This window comes from Dryobates pubescens, chromosome 3 (assembly GCF_014839835.1).
Source record: "Dryobates pubescens isolate bDryPub1 chromosome 3, bDryPub1.pri, whole genome shotgun sequence".
Lineage (NCBI taxonomy): Eukaryota > Metazoa > Chordata > Aves > Piciformes > Picidae > Dryobates > Dryobates pubescens.
Genome location: NC_071614.1, coordinates 18,020,585 through 18,034,241, shown reverse-complemented (window position 1 = coordinate 18,034,241; position 13,657 = coordinate 18,020,585). Strand labels below are relative to the sequence as shown.

At 48.0% G+C, this 13,657-nt stretch overlaps 1 protein-coding gene across 2 annotated transcripts in view; it reads right to left on the bottom strand.

Moving 5' to 3' along the window:
• The window catches only part of RIN2 (Ras and Rab interactor 2), an 81,663-nt gene that overhangs the window by 66,198 nt on the left and 1,808 nt on the right, over positions 1–13,657 (bottom strand). The window lies entirely within an intron of this gene.

Below are 13,657 nucleotides of genomic sequence, written 5' to 3'. Positions count from 1 at the left end.
AGCACAGCCCTGTGAGGAGAGGCTGAGGGAACTGGGGTTGCTTAGCCTGGGGAAGAGGAGGAGACTCAGGGAAGACTTCATTGCTGTCTACAATTCCCTGAAGGGAGGTTGTAGCCAGGTGGGGGTTGGTCTCTTCTCCCAGGCACCCAGCACCAGAACAAGAGGACACAGTCTCAAGCTGTGCCAGGGGAAGTTTAAGCTCGAGGTGAGGAGAAAGTTCTTCCCAGAAAGAGGAATTGGCCATTGGAATGTGCTGCCCAGGGAGGTGGTGGATTCCCCATCCCTGGAGGTGTTCAAAAAGGCTTGGATGTGGCACTTGAAGCCATGGTTTAGTCGGCCTGAGGTGTTAGGTAAGAGGTTGGACTCAATGATCTGAAGGTCTTTTCCAACCTTATTGATTCTCTGATTCTATGGACTGGGGTACAGGTTTGCTTGGTCCTTTTACAAACAAAGAACTGTTTCACAGCTAACAAATTCCATTGTTCTCTTTCTGCAGACAATAGAGAAAGCTGCCAATGGGTGAAAATTGGCCTTGTGGTTACATACCACAGTTTCTGCTTCTTCATTTCATGCCAGTTATTTCTGTACAGCTTCTTTGGATAAATTCAGTAACATGAAAAAAACCCCAACCAAACAAAACAACCAAACTTCAAAATCTATCAACCACTGCCAAAACCAACAGGTCCATTTCTTTGTACTCTTCTGCACCTCAGCTACGATGCATCCCCTGCACAAACACACACACAGCAGTCTCTGGGGAGTTACAAGTCTCTTGAGTAACTTGACCTTCTGCGATTGACCTAGGGGAACTCCATCCACCCCTAAACCTCATCACTTCTTTTCTGTTCTGCTTTCCTTCTAACAGCATAGCACCAAAAGACAAATCAAGGAGAAAAGAAACATTTTGCTTTCACAGTTTGTAGACCACCACCTGACATGAGCAGGGCCACTATCCTGTGTCTCCTCCTACTTGCAAAGTCCTATCCCAACAGTTACTGGAGAAGCTGAACGTGAACAATGCCCAGCAAGGAGCTGGTATCAGCTGTCTCCTAAAGACACAAATCAAGCATACTCCATTATTTCCCTCAAGGCCTGCACACAGGACAACTGGAGCTGCCCAGAGAATGGAATAGAATTAACCAGGTTGGAAAAGACCTTCGAGATCATCGAGTCCAACCTATCATCCAACACCACCTAATCAACTAAACCATGGCACCAAGTGCCTCATCCAGGCTCTTCCTAAACACTCCAGTGATGGTGACTCCAGCACCTCCCTGGGCAGCACATTCCAGTGGCCAATCTCTCTTTCTGGGAAGAACTTCTTCCTAACCTCCAGCCTAAACCTCCCCTGGCACAGCTTGAGACTGTGTCCTCGTGTTCTGGTGCTGCTTGCCTGGGAGAAGAGACCAACCCCCACCTGGCTACAACCTTCCTTCAGGGAGTTGTAGAGAGCAAGAAGGTCTCCCCTGAGCTTCCTCTTCTCTAGGCTAAGCAACCCCAGTTCCCTCAGCCTCTCCTCACAGGGCTGTGCTCCAGACCCCTCCCCAGCTTTGTTGCCCTTCTCTGGACACCTTCCAGCAACTCAACATCTTTCCTAAACCTCAGTGAGGCTAACAACCCTCACTCTCCAAGAAATTAGGTGGCATTTGATGCTGAGCAACCCTGGACAACAATGAAATCATGGACCTACACTGACTGCTAGTCCACTATTCCCATCTCCTCCTTTGTAGCAGTCCCCTGGGCTGGCAATCAGCTGGCTTTCCTAATGCCACTACAAGGTTACAGCAGGAGCAAAGCTCTTTCACTTGCCCTTGTGGTCCAAAACGTAACAGAAGCAGCTGCTGTCAGCTGCTAGGCTCTTAGTTGGAAGGGCTAGAACCAATTTTTTTCCCCCTTCAGCTTTATTCTGCAGAATGTAACTGCAAGAGTCCCTCTTGTTCTTGGAATCTATTGTTTGGCAATGCATAGCTATAAGAGATTCAAATTGTAACCAAGCTGTGTAAACATCTAAATCACATTTCACTCTGAAACGATGTTTCTCCTTCATCACTTCATCCATCCTGCCAGTGACACATCTGTCTAAGCTTTCTACCATTGCTTCTTTCTACAGCACCAGGTCCTCCATGCCACCAACACTGCAGAATTCAGCAGCAGCAGCTACTTGTTTGAAGCCTGCCCTTTCACTGAACTTCTGACACCTTCTGCTTTTTACTCTCTTGACCAGAGTTGCATTCCAAGCCCATAAGCACCTTCAAACAGTTGTCATGCTTCTTAGCAGCTTGCCCCCCCCCTCAAAAAAAATATCACTCCCTGAAGTCCTCAAATGCATATCTGGGTCAGGGCAATCCTGACTGAGGGAGTTGGGGCTGTTCAGTCTGGAGAAGAGAAGGCTCCCTGGAGACCTAATTGTGGCCTTCCAGTATCTGAAGGGGGCTCCAAGAAAGCTGGGGAGGGACTTTTGAGGATGTCAGGGAGTGTCCTTCTCTGGACACCTTCCAGCAACTCAACCTCCTTCCTAAACCGAGGAGCCCTGAACTGGACACAGGACTCAAGGTGTGGCCTAACCAGTGCTGAGTACAGGGCAGAATAACTTCCCTGTTCCTGCTGGCCACATTATTCCTGATACAGGCCAGGATGCCATTGGCCTTCCTGGCCACCTGCACACACTGCTGGCTCATGTTCAGCTGCTGTCAACCAGCACCCCCAGGTCCCTCTCTGCCTGGCTGCTCTCCAGCCACTCTGACCCCAGCCTGTAGCACTGCATGGGGTTGTTGTGACCAAAGTGCAGCACCCAGCACCTGGACTTGTTAAATGACATCCTGTTGCACTCCACCCATCTGTCCAGCCTGCTAAGGTCCCTCTGCAGAGCTCTCCTACCCTCTGACAGATCAACTCCTGCCCCCAGCATGCTGTCATCTGCAAATTTACTGATGATGGACTCAATCCCTTTATCCAGATCATCAATAAAGATATGGAACAGGACAGGGCCCAGCACTGATCTCTGGGGGACACCACTAGTGACTGGCTGCCAGCTAGCTGTGGCACCATTCACCACCACTCTCTGGACTCAGTCCTACTAAATGAAATGGTTCTCAAGACTAGTTTATGGCATGGCAAATAGAAGTCTAGCAGTAGTAAAGATGCCCTGTATGCCTGCCAAGAGGGTGTGCTCATGCTAATATATTATTTTCAGCAGGGAATATGACATGCAAGACAGAGCTAGGACACTTCTCTGAGCTTCAGAGCTGCTGTTACTCATATGGGAGACACACTCTGAGTGATAGCTAACATATGCCCTGTCATTCATGAAATGATGTTCTTCATATAGACAGCAAAATTAATCTGCACTCTAACAATTCAAGTATTTATCTTGGCAGAGCATAACTCCCAGGGGAAAGGGGTGGGGGGGTGGGGGGGTGGGGGGGGTGGTAAGGCAATGAAGTTAAATATGTTGAGGGACAAGCTGCAAAACAAACACCAGGAATATCTCTTTGGGGCATTGCTGCCAAAAGGGATGAGCTGTGGATTTATCAGGGCAAGGAGCAGCAATTGAAGAATTTTTTTTATGGAATGACAAAATAGAGGTTTGGAATAAACCAAACACAAGCTAGCTGCTCACTGGATGGTGAAGCTTTATTTTCCTCTCTGACCCAAAGAATGTGTCAAAAATCCCCAAGTAATGCAGTTTGCAAAGTATAAAGGTCCCTACAAGGGGCCTACAAGAAGGCTGGGAAAGGACTTTTGACAAGGGCTGGTAGTGATAGGATGAGAGGGAATGGATTGAAGCTTGAGGAAGGCAGATTTAGACTGGAGATTAGGAAGAAATTCTTCCCAGTGAGGGTGGTGAGACACTGGAACAGGTTGCTCAGGGAGGCTGTGGATGCCTCCTCCTTAGAGGAGTTTAAGGCCAGGCTGGATGAGTCCTTGAGTAACCTGGGCTGGTGGAAGGTGTCCCTGCCCATGGCAGTGGGGTTGGAACTGGATGATCTTTCAGGTCTCTTCCAACCCAAACCATTCTATGATTATATAAAATGAAGACAAGTTAGAACTGGGGCTGAGTAGTTCCCCACAAGTTGGTAAGACTCAAACATTCCTGCTGTGCAATTAACTTTGGTTCATTGGTTTCACTGTGCTAAAGTTCCTGGATTCCACCCCACTTGAAAGCCTGTTTCCCACATGGCAAAGCAAGCAGGGTTGGAACCTTTCTGGGACACAGGAGAGGGGCAAGTAAAGTCTTGACCCACATTTGTAATTCACTTAACCACTTTTACAACTCTGATACATTTAACTACTGGAAAAGGTTACTCAAGGCTCAGAGATAATTTTCTAACATGTCAATTATGTAAAAGCAGTTTGGAGAGACTTCAGCAGCAGCTCCCAGGTCTAACACACATTCAGAGAAATGCTGCAGGGCATGAGTTTTAAAGCAGCTACTATTCACAGAGTCATAGAATTGTTAGGGTTGGAAGGGACCTCAAGGATCAGCCAGTTCCAGCCCCGCTGCCATGGCCAGGGACACTTTCTACTAGATCATGTTACCCAGAGCCACATCCAGCCTGGCCTTAAAAACCTCCAGGCATGAGGTTTCCACCACCTCCCTGGGCAACCTGTGCCAGTGTCTCACCACCCTCATGGGGAAGAACTTCTTCCTAATATCCAATCTGAATCTACCCATTCCTAGTTTTGCTCCATTCCCCCCAGTCCTATCACTCCCTGACACCCTCAAAAGTCCCTCCTCAGCTTTCTTGGAGCTCCCTTCAGATACTGGAAGGCCACAATTAGGTCTCCTGGGAGCCTTCTCTTCTCCAGACTGAACAGCCCCAACTCCCTCAGTCTGTCCTCATAGGAGAAGAGATCCAGCCCTCTGCTCATCCTCATGGCCCTTCTCTGGACACAGTCCAGCACCTCCAGATCCTTCCTGTAATAGACGCTCCAGAACTGGACACAGTACTCCAGGTGTGGACCCACCAGAGCAGAGTAGAGGGGGGAGAATCACCTCCCCTGACCTGCTGGCTATGCAACAGAAGGGCAACAAAGCTGGGGAGGGGTTTGGAGCACAGCCCTGTGAGGAGAGGCTGAGGGAGCTGGGGTTGCTTCGCCTGGGGAAGAGGAGGCTCAGGGGAGACCTTCTTGCTCTCTACACCTCCCTGAAGGGAGGTTGTAGCCAGGTGGGGGTTGGTCTCTTCTCCCAGGCAACCAGCACCAGAACAAGAGGACACAGTCTCAAGGTGTGGCAGGGAAGGTTTAGGCTGGAGATTAGGAAGAAATTCTTCCCAGAAAGAGAGATTGGCCATTGGAATGCGCTGCCCAGGGAGGTGGTGGAGTCACCATCACTGGAGGTGTTTAAGAAGAAACTGGATGGGTTGGTTGGTGCCATGGTTTAGTTGATTTGATGGTGTTGAGTGATAGTTGGACTCGATGATCCCTGAAGTCTTTTCCAACCTGGTTAATTCGTTTCTAAAGGCACAGCTAAGGGTTGGGGGGACTGCAGAGTGCTCTACAAAAGGGGTGTCAGAGGCTGTTGGGTGGCCTGCTCCACTTGCCTGATGCCCTGCTGGGGATGGCCAGGGGCCATCCCCAGCTATGATTTTTCAATTTGTATTAACTACTGTGATGAAATGACTGGGGGCTTTTCAATCCCCAGCTGCAGCTAAAATAGCTTATTACACCAATTTCCCGAGTAGCAGCATCTTATAGTTGCCAATAAGAAATGTCAGGATCAGCAAGTTATGGATCACAAAGCTTGCCAAGGCCCCAGCTGGCCAAAGCACGCATGTTTATTTTTGTGAAGGTTATGGTTTTGTTTTGTGGTCATGTAAGGAGAAGGAGCGGGGGAAGGAAGAGAAAAAAAAATTCGTTTTCAAATGTGAACTGCTTTGAAAAAGTGATGAGCAGTTTCTCACACATGTAGATCCAAAACTGGCAGCAGATACAGCCAGACCTCAGTTCAGCCCTTATTTAATCCCCATGGTAAAGTTATCACAAAGCTCACTTGCAACCAGCATGAGGCTTCAGTCAAAGGCAGGACCTTGCTGCATTGGTATCAGGAACAGTATGGCCAGCAGGAGCAGGGAGGTCATTCTGCCCCTGTACTCAGCACTGGTTAGGCCACACCTTGAGTCCTGTGTCCAGTTCTGGGCCCCTCAGTTTAGGAAAGATGTTGAGCTGCTGAAAGGTGTCCAGAGAAGGGCAACAAAGCTGGAGAGGGGTTTGGAGCACAGCCCTGTGAGGAGAGGCTGAGGGAGCTGGGGTTGCTTAGCCTGGAGAAGAGGAGGAGACTCAGGGAAGACTTTCTTGCTCTCTACAGCTCCCTGAAGGGAGGTTGTAGCCAGGTGGGGGTTGGTCTCTTCTCCCAGGCAAGCAGCACCAGAACAAGAGGACACAGTCTCAAGCTGCGCCAGGGGATGTTTAGATTGGCTGTTAGGAAGAAGTTTTTCATAGAAAGAGAGATTGGCCATTGGAATGTGCTGCCCAGGGAGGTGGTGGAGTCACCATCATTGGACGTGTTTAGGAAGAGACTTGATGGGGCACTTGGTGCCATGGTTTACTTGATTGGATGGTGTTGGGTGATAGGTTGGAGTCAATGATCTTGAAGGTCTTTTCCAACCTGGTTAATTCTATTATATTTTATTCTCAAATGCCTTTAAATACATATTTTGCCGTATCATCCATTAGGAGAAGCTATCAAGGCAAAGGATTAAGTGGAAGAGCAGGCTGCAGACCCACAGGCAGCTTCAGAAAGGGACTGTCAGCCTATGGAACACTCATCACACATGTCAGGAAAACCAGAAGAAAGGCTACAGGTTACTGTAATGCTGCAAGTATGCTACAATTAGTCTGGGTCACAATGCCCCTGAGCTCAGTACAGGAATGCATGGATTGGTATTCAACAAATAAAGAGACATCATTTTGGGTGGGAAAAAAAGGCAAACCACTCAATTTTTTCTTTTCCTTTGCTTTGAGGAGGCTCAGGGGAGACCTTATTGCTCTCTACCTGAAAGGAGGTTGCAGCCAGGTGGGGGTTGGTCTCTTCTCCCAGGCAACAAGCAACAGAACAAGAGGATACAGCTTCAAGCTGTGCCAGGGGAAGTTTAAGCTGGAGGTAAGGAAAAAGTTTTCACAGAAAGAGTAATTGGCCATTGGAATGTGCTGCCCGGGGAGGTGGTGGAGTCACTGTCCCTGGAGTTGTTCAAAAAAGGACTGGATGTGGCACTTGGTGCCATGGTTTAGTTGTCTTGAGGTGTTAGGTATTAGGTAATAGGTTGGACTTGATGATCTCTGAGGTCTTTTCCAACCTGGTTGATTCTGTGTTTTGAGCACTGTGTTTAGCCCTGGCCATTTGGCCAAATGACATTCATATTCTGGAGCTGGTGGAGCAAGAGTAGCTTATTTGTTATGGAAAGCCCCTCAAAATAAAGCTGTTCTGCCTCTAGGCCTGTGTACATGAGACTGGGGGAGAGGATTTCTAGCATCCCTCACCAGAGTCAATTTGTGGTGCCCTAGCAGTTGTACTAGAGCAGCAGTTAGTTAGCAGCTAAAGATTTGTCCCCTTAGTGTTAAATACCATACAAAATGACTCAGTGCTTCCAGACTGTTCAGAACTCAGGAACACAACACATACTTCTGTGCAAAGCAGGGCTTCTGTTCCTCACAGACAAGTCAAAGGTAAAACATCTCCCAGTAGCTTCCATTTACAAACCCACCTTGCAAACCCTGGTCCAAGATGAGGAAGAAAAAAATGTATTTCCTTTGCCTCCTACTCCCCTCAACATGTTACACACCATCTTGGCAGACCAGAAGCCTCCATGATGCAGCATAATTAGCAGTCTTTTATCATACATGATAATTCCATATCACAAAACACTGGTGCACTCCTGACAGAGGACTCCAAATAACTTCCTTTTCATATGTCTTCCACAGATTATTTTATCATAGAATCAATAAGGTTGGAAAAGACCTCAAAGATCATGAAGTCCAACCTGTCACCCAACACCTCATGACTACTAAACCATGGCACCAAGTGCCACATTCAATCCCCTCTTGAACACCTCCAGGGACAGTGACTCCACCACCTCCCTGGGCAGCACTTTCCAGTGGCAAACAACTCTCTCTGTGAAGAACTTTCTCCTCACCTCAAGCCTAAATTTCCTCTGGCACAGCTTGAGACTGTGTCCTCTTGTTCTGGTGTTGGTTGCCTGGGAGAAGAGACCAACCCCCACCTGGCTACAACCTCCTTTCAGGTAGTTGTAGAGAGCAATAAGGTCTCTCCTGAGCCTCCTCTTCTCCAGACTAAACAATCCCAGCTCCCTCAGCCTCTCCTCACAGGGCTTGTGCTACTTTCACTATGCCATGGTCAGATCTTCACACTGATGGTAGAATCCCTACCAGCTTCAAAGAGCACTGCCTCCTCCTCACCAGGGTAATTAATCCTCAGCAATTTCCAAATGAGTGAGAGAATGTGGCTGCAGCTCCACATTTTTTCTTTCCTCTGTGTGTAATTTGCCTGTGCTGATCTCAAGGCAGGAGACCAAAACCTTTTCCAAGCACTGCAGCAGGCAGATGATCATTTTCAAGTAACTGCAAACTAACCTAAGCTGAACAGCAGACCCCAGTACTCCCCCCAACTTCTCCTAAGCACACAACAAACTGATAGACTCTTTCAGCTTCCTGACCAGCAATGTGAGAGAATTTCCTTAGAGAGCACATTTCAAACTTTCTGCAATGGAGGGTGGGGGGAACCACAAAAGTGGACAGAAATACAGCTTTGGCCATCCTGAAAAATCTTCTGTTTCATTTACAAAGAGTTAAGCATGGGGTTTAACATGCATAAGCCCATAAAAAACTACAAAAGGCAACAAAAAGGTACAAGAAGAAAACCCAAGCTCTTGGGCCTGATACAGCATCCACAACAAACAGCCTAAAACCAGGAGCAACTGCCTTGAAGCATGAAACTTGTTGTCTAGAGAGAACTAGGTCCACCTTCCTTCACCTGAAGAATGGTCCTCACAAACAGTGGATTCACAGAATCCTAGAATCGCTTTGGTTGGGAGAGACCTCTAAGATCATCTAAGTGCTGGGTTCTACACATTAGTCACAACAACCCCATGCAGTGCTACAGGCTGGGGTCAGAGTGGCTGGAGTGCAGCCAGGCAGAGGGACCTGGGGGTACTGGTTGATAGTAGGCTGAACATGAGCCAGTAGTGTGCCCAGGTGGCCAAGAAGGCCAATGGCATCCTGGCCTGTATCAGGAATAGTGTGGCCAGCAGGAGCAGGGAAGTTATTCTGCCCCTGTGCTCAGCACTGGTTAGGCCACACCTTGAGTCCTGTGTCCAGTTCTGGGCTCCTCAGTTTAGGAAAGATGTTGAGTTGCTGGAAGGTGTCCAGAGAATGGCAACAAAGCTGGGGAGGGGTTTGGAGCACAGCCCTGTGAGGAGAGGCTGAGGGAGCTGGGGTTGCTTAGCCTGGTAAAGAGGAGGCTTACGAGAGACCTTCTTGCTGTCTACAACTACCTGAAGGGAGGTTGTAGCCAGGTGGGGGACGGTCTCCTCTCCCAGGCAACCAGCACCAGAACAAGAGGACACAGTCTCAAGCTGTGCCAGGGGAGGTTTAGACTGGATGTTAGGAAGGAGTTCTTCATAGAAAGCGTGATTGGCCATTGGAATGTGCTGCCCAGGGAGGTGGTGGAGTCACCATCACTGGAGGTGTTTAGGAAGAGACTGGATGGGGCACTTGGTGCCATGGTTTAGTTGCTTAGATGGTGTTGGGTGATAGGTTGGACTTGATCTCAAAGGTCTCTTCCAACCTGGTTAATTCTATTCTATCATCAAGTCCAACCATGATCTAACTTCAACGAGTCTAGTGCTAAACTATGTCTCTCAGCACCACATCTCTGCTTCTTTTAAGCACCTCCAGGGATCGGCATTCAACCACCTTCCCCTGGGCAGCCTGTGCCAGTGTTTGAGAACCCTTCTTCTAACATCCAACCTAGATAGTCTCCAAGCATTAGAGATCCTGGGAACTCTATGCTATGTTATTCTGGGGTTTGCTTTGCCTGAAATTTTTAGGCAGCAACACTTGGCTGAGCAAAGGCAGCTTGCTAACACTGCACCACCTGCTTGCAGAGCAGCCCCTGGATGAGGAAAGGACTTGTGCTTCCACACTACATGAACCTGTCTCTGTTGTGCCAACCACAGCATCAGCTGGGTTCTCAATGCCACGGGCTGAGACCCACTGGGATTCCTTGTAGGCCCTTCACCACCTTTAATTTGTGTGGCAATGTGGAACAAGAAGGCAGAGGATAGGTTTTATGTGTTTGCCTTGGTCTGTCTACAAGAGGCTCTCTAAGCCAAAGCAAAAGAGCCTGGGTTATAGAATGTCTCCCCTGCCAGGTAAGTGCCACACAGGGCCCAGACAAAAGCAGGATCAGACCACCTAAGCACTTGACTCTAGAGCCAAGAATGCAAAGCAGCAGCTGCGGCCCTTCCACAAACAAATTGTGTTGCAGCTCACAGCAGCCGAGAGACAAACAAAATTCCATGTCCCTGACAGACCTTTCCCCTACTCTGGCTCAAACAGCAAGCACTCAAACTCCTGAACAAGCATGGCAGGCTGAACCAGTGGGCCTTAGGATTGGGTAACTGCAGGCAGTTGATTAAACTAATGGCCATAAGCAGCCCTACTCTGGGTGATAAGGACCATGAACACTAAGTGAACATGACATCCTTTCCAGAGCTCAGTACTGTGCTCCATAAGAAGATATGGGATAACTGCAGTGCATTAAGTGTCTTGCTGTAGAATTTTATGTGTCAGGGATAATTTATTGTCAGTTCTAAACTAAGACATCTATTGGCAATTTGAGCCTCATAGCCACCCAAGTCATAGAATCATAGAATGCTCTGGGTTGGAAGGGACCTCCAAAGGTCATCCCCCCCCAGTCCAACCCCCTCTGCAGTCAGCAGGGGCGTCTTCAACTAGATCAGGTTGCCCAGAGCCCTGTCAAACCTCACTTTGAATGTCTCCAGGAATGGGGCCCCAACCACCTCCCTGGGCAACCTATTCCAGTGTTCCACTCCCCTCATGGTAAAGAGCTTGTTCCTAACATCCAATCTAGATCTACTCTTCTCTAGTTTGAAGCCATTGCTCCTCAGCCTATCACTACAGGCCTCTCTAAACAGTCTCTCTTCATCTTTCTTATAGGCCCCTACTTCTTGTAGGTCCTACTACATCACCTCTGTGTTTTGTTGCACAAGGACTCAATGTTTACAAGGGCCTGCAGTGACAGGACAAGGGGCAATGCCTTCAGATCAGAGAAAGGCAGACCTAGATTGGGTATCAGGAAGAAGTTCTTCACTATGAGGGTGGTGAAACACTGGAACAGGTTGCCCAGGGAGGTGGTTGAGGCTCCTTCCCTGGAGATAATCAAGGTGAAGCTCGACAAGGCCCTGGGCAACCTGATCTAGTTGGGGATGTTCATGCTGACTGTGGGGAGGTTGAACTGGATGACCTTTGGAGGTCCCTTCTGGCCTGGACCATGCTATGATTCTATGATAATGTAACACAGGGTGCCAAACATTTAGTCCACTCTCCTGTTGCAGAGGACAACTCAGTGAGAAATGATGTGAACAAAACAAACTGGCAATACTTGCTTCTGCTTAGCATTGTCCCCAAGTAACAATTAAGCAAGGAACCTGAGAGCCTTTTTTTATTCTTTTTGAGACACATCTTGATAAACCTCCAATTACAGATTAGAGATATGTAAGCCTCTTACTTTCAAGATCTGTATGGTATGCAGAGTATTTAGAGCCACAGGCAAGTCCTGCACAGCCATGGAGCCTGCACTACCCGTGACCACAGAACCAACTTTCTGTATGTTGCTCCACACTGTGCTTGGAGCTGCTGTGTCTGGAAGGCAAGACCATGATTCTGCTGTGGAGCTCCTTTCAGCTCTTGATCCAGAGCCCCTTAGTGATCCCGCAGGGCTAACAAGCTGTGACTCCAGTTTGGTTCTGTGTGTTAAGAAAAGAACTGAGGCTGTACCCACTCCATACAGCACTCTATCAATTCCCTGCTGCTGACAGGAGATTAATTACATGACTTACCACTATGATGCAACAGCTGCATTATCCTAGCAGATAACAGAAGCTCTTTAACTGCTACATTGACAGCACTGTTCTGCCTTTGTTGTGGGGTTTTTTTCAAAGCAGCAGCTCCCTTGTGAATAATTCAATCACTATACCAGTCATTCAGTGCCTCAGTAACTACTGTGTTTGATCTGACTTTAGAAACCAACCAAAAATGCCACTGATCCTCATGTAAGAGCTACTTGTCTTCTATATTAGCCATTCTTGAGAGCAACAAGAGACAACTTTCCTGGTCCTGTTAGCAACACACCAAAACCCTCACACAGCTGCTCCCACACTAGATGCTTCAGCAAAGGAGACCAGGGCGGGTTTAGGTTTGATCTTAGAAAGAAGTTCTTCACAGAAAGAGAGATTGTCCATTGGAATGGGCTGCTCAGGGAGGTGGTGGAGTCAGCATCCCTGGAGGTGTTTAAGACCGCATGAGGCACTAGGGCCATGGTCTAGTTAGGGCTGGGTGATCAGTTGGACTTGATGATCTTGGAGGTCTCTTCCAACCTGGTTGATTCTTTATTCTGTGATGGCCACACCTCTGAGAGGGGCCTCACAGCTGGACAAAGAGACACCCAGTTGGCTGGGAGTGCAACAGGGCCATAGAGAAATCCACCAAAGCCTGCCACAAGAGCCCTCAACACATCTTGCCCAGCGTGCCAGCAGCACAGGCTGCCAGCAGAGCTCTGGCCTGCACAGCTTCATGCCACTCACATGGCATAGCCCTGATGCAAGAGAATCTGCACTTCTGAGAGAAAAACAAACAGTGAACAGCAGAGATTAAGCACTCCTGGGCTTGCACCTTGCTGAGCACAGGAATGTCTCAAGCCACCAGAAGTTTTTCAAAAGCAACCTTGAAACCCTGAAGTTTAACAGCATCAGTTTCTCAGCACAGGCTAATATTTATGCTAGCTTGTCTTTTTAAAGCCTTAGCCAGAGAGGAAACCTACATTACAGCTACTGCGCAACTGAGTCCTGACACACTGACCTACCAGGGATCCCTTAACCTGGATGCTGATTTCCCACAGTACTATCTGATACCAGACCTGGCAGGAAACTGAAACAAACAAAACCCCAAACATTTATGAGTTTACCAAACATAAACAGTCTCCAACTTAACAGAAATCCCTTGAAGGAAAACAAAGTCAGGCTCAAAACCTATTTGGTGAGTGGACTCCTAGCAACATAAAAGAATCTTGTCCCATACAGCTGTTCCATCATAATTTTCACAACTGTCCATAATGCTGATATTCTTGGTAATTATTACTTGATGGTTTTAATTAACACAAAGAATGAGGCAGTGGACTGAATACAAATCCTCACAACAAATACAAAATACAAATGCATCCCAGGATTACAGACAGGGAAACACAGGAGACTGTTCTTCAGAACCAAAGCACAATTCCCTTGCCAAGCTGCAGGATTAGCAGACGACTCTACTTGCCACAGTCTCCCTGATCATCTAAAACTCAGTGAAGAACCAACCTGAGAAATGGCAAGAGCTTGGTTGCACAGCTATGCTGGCATAT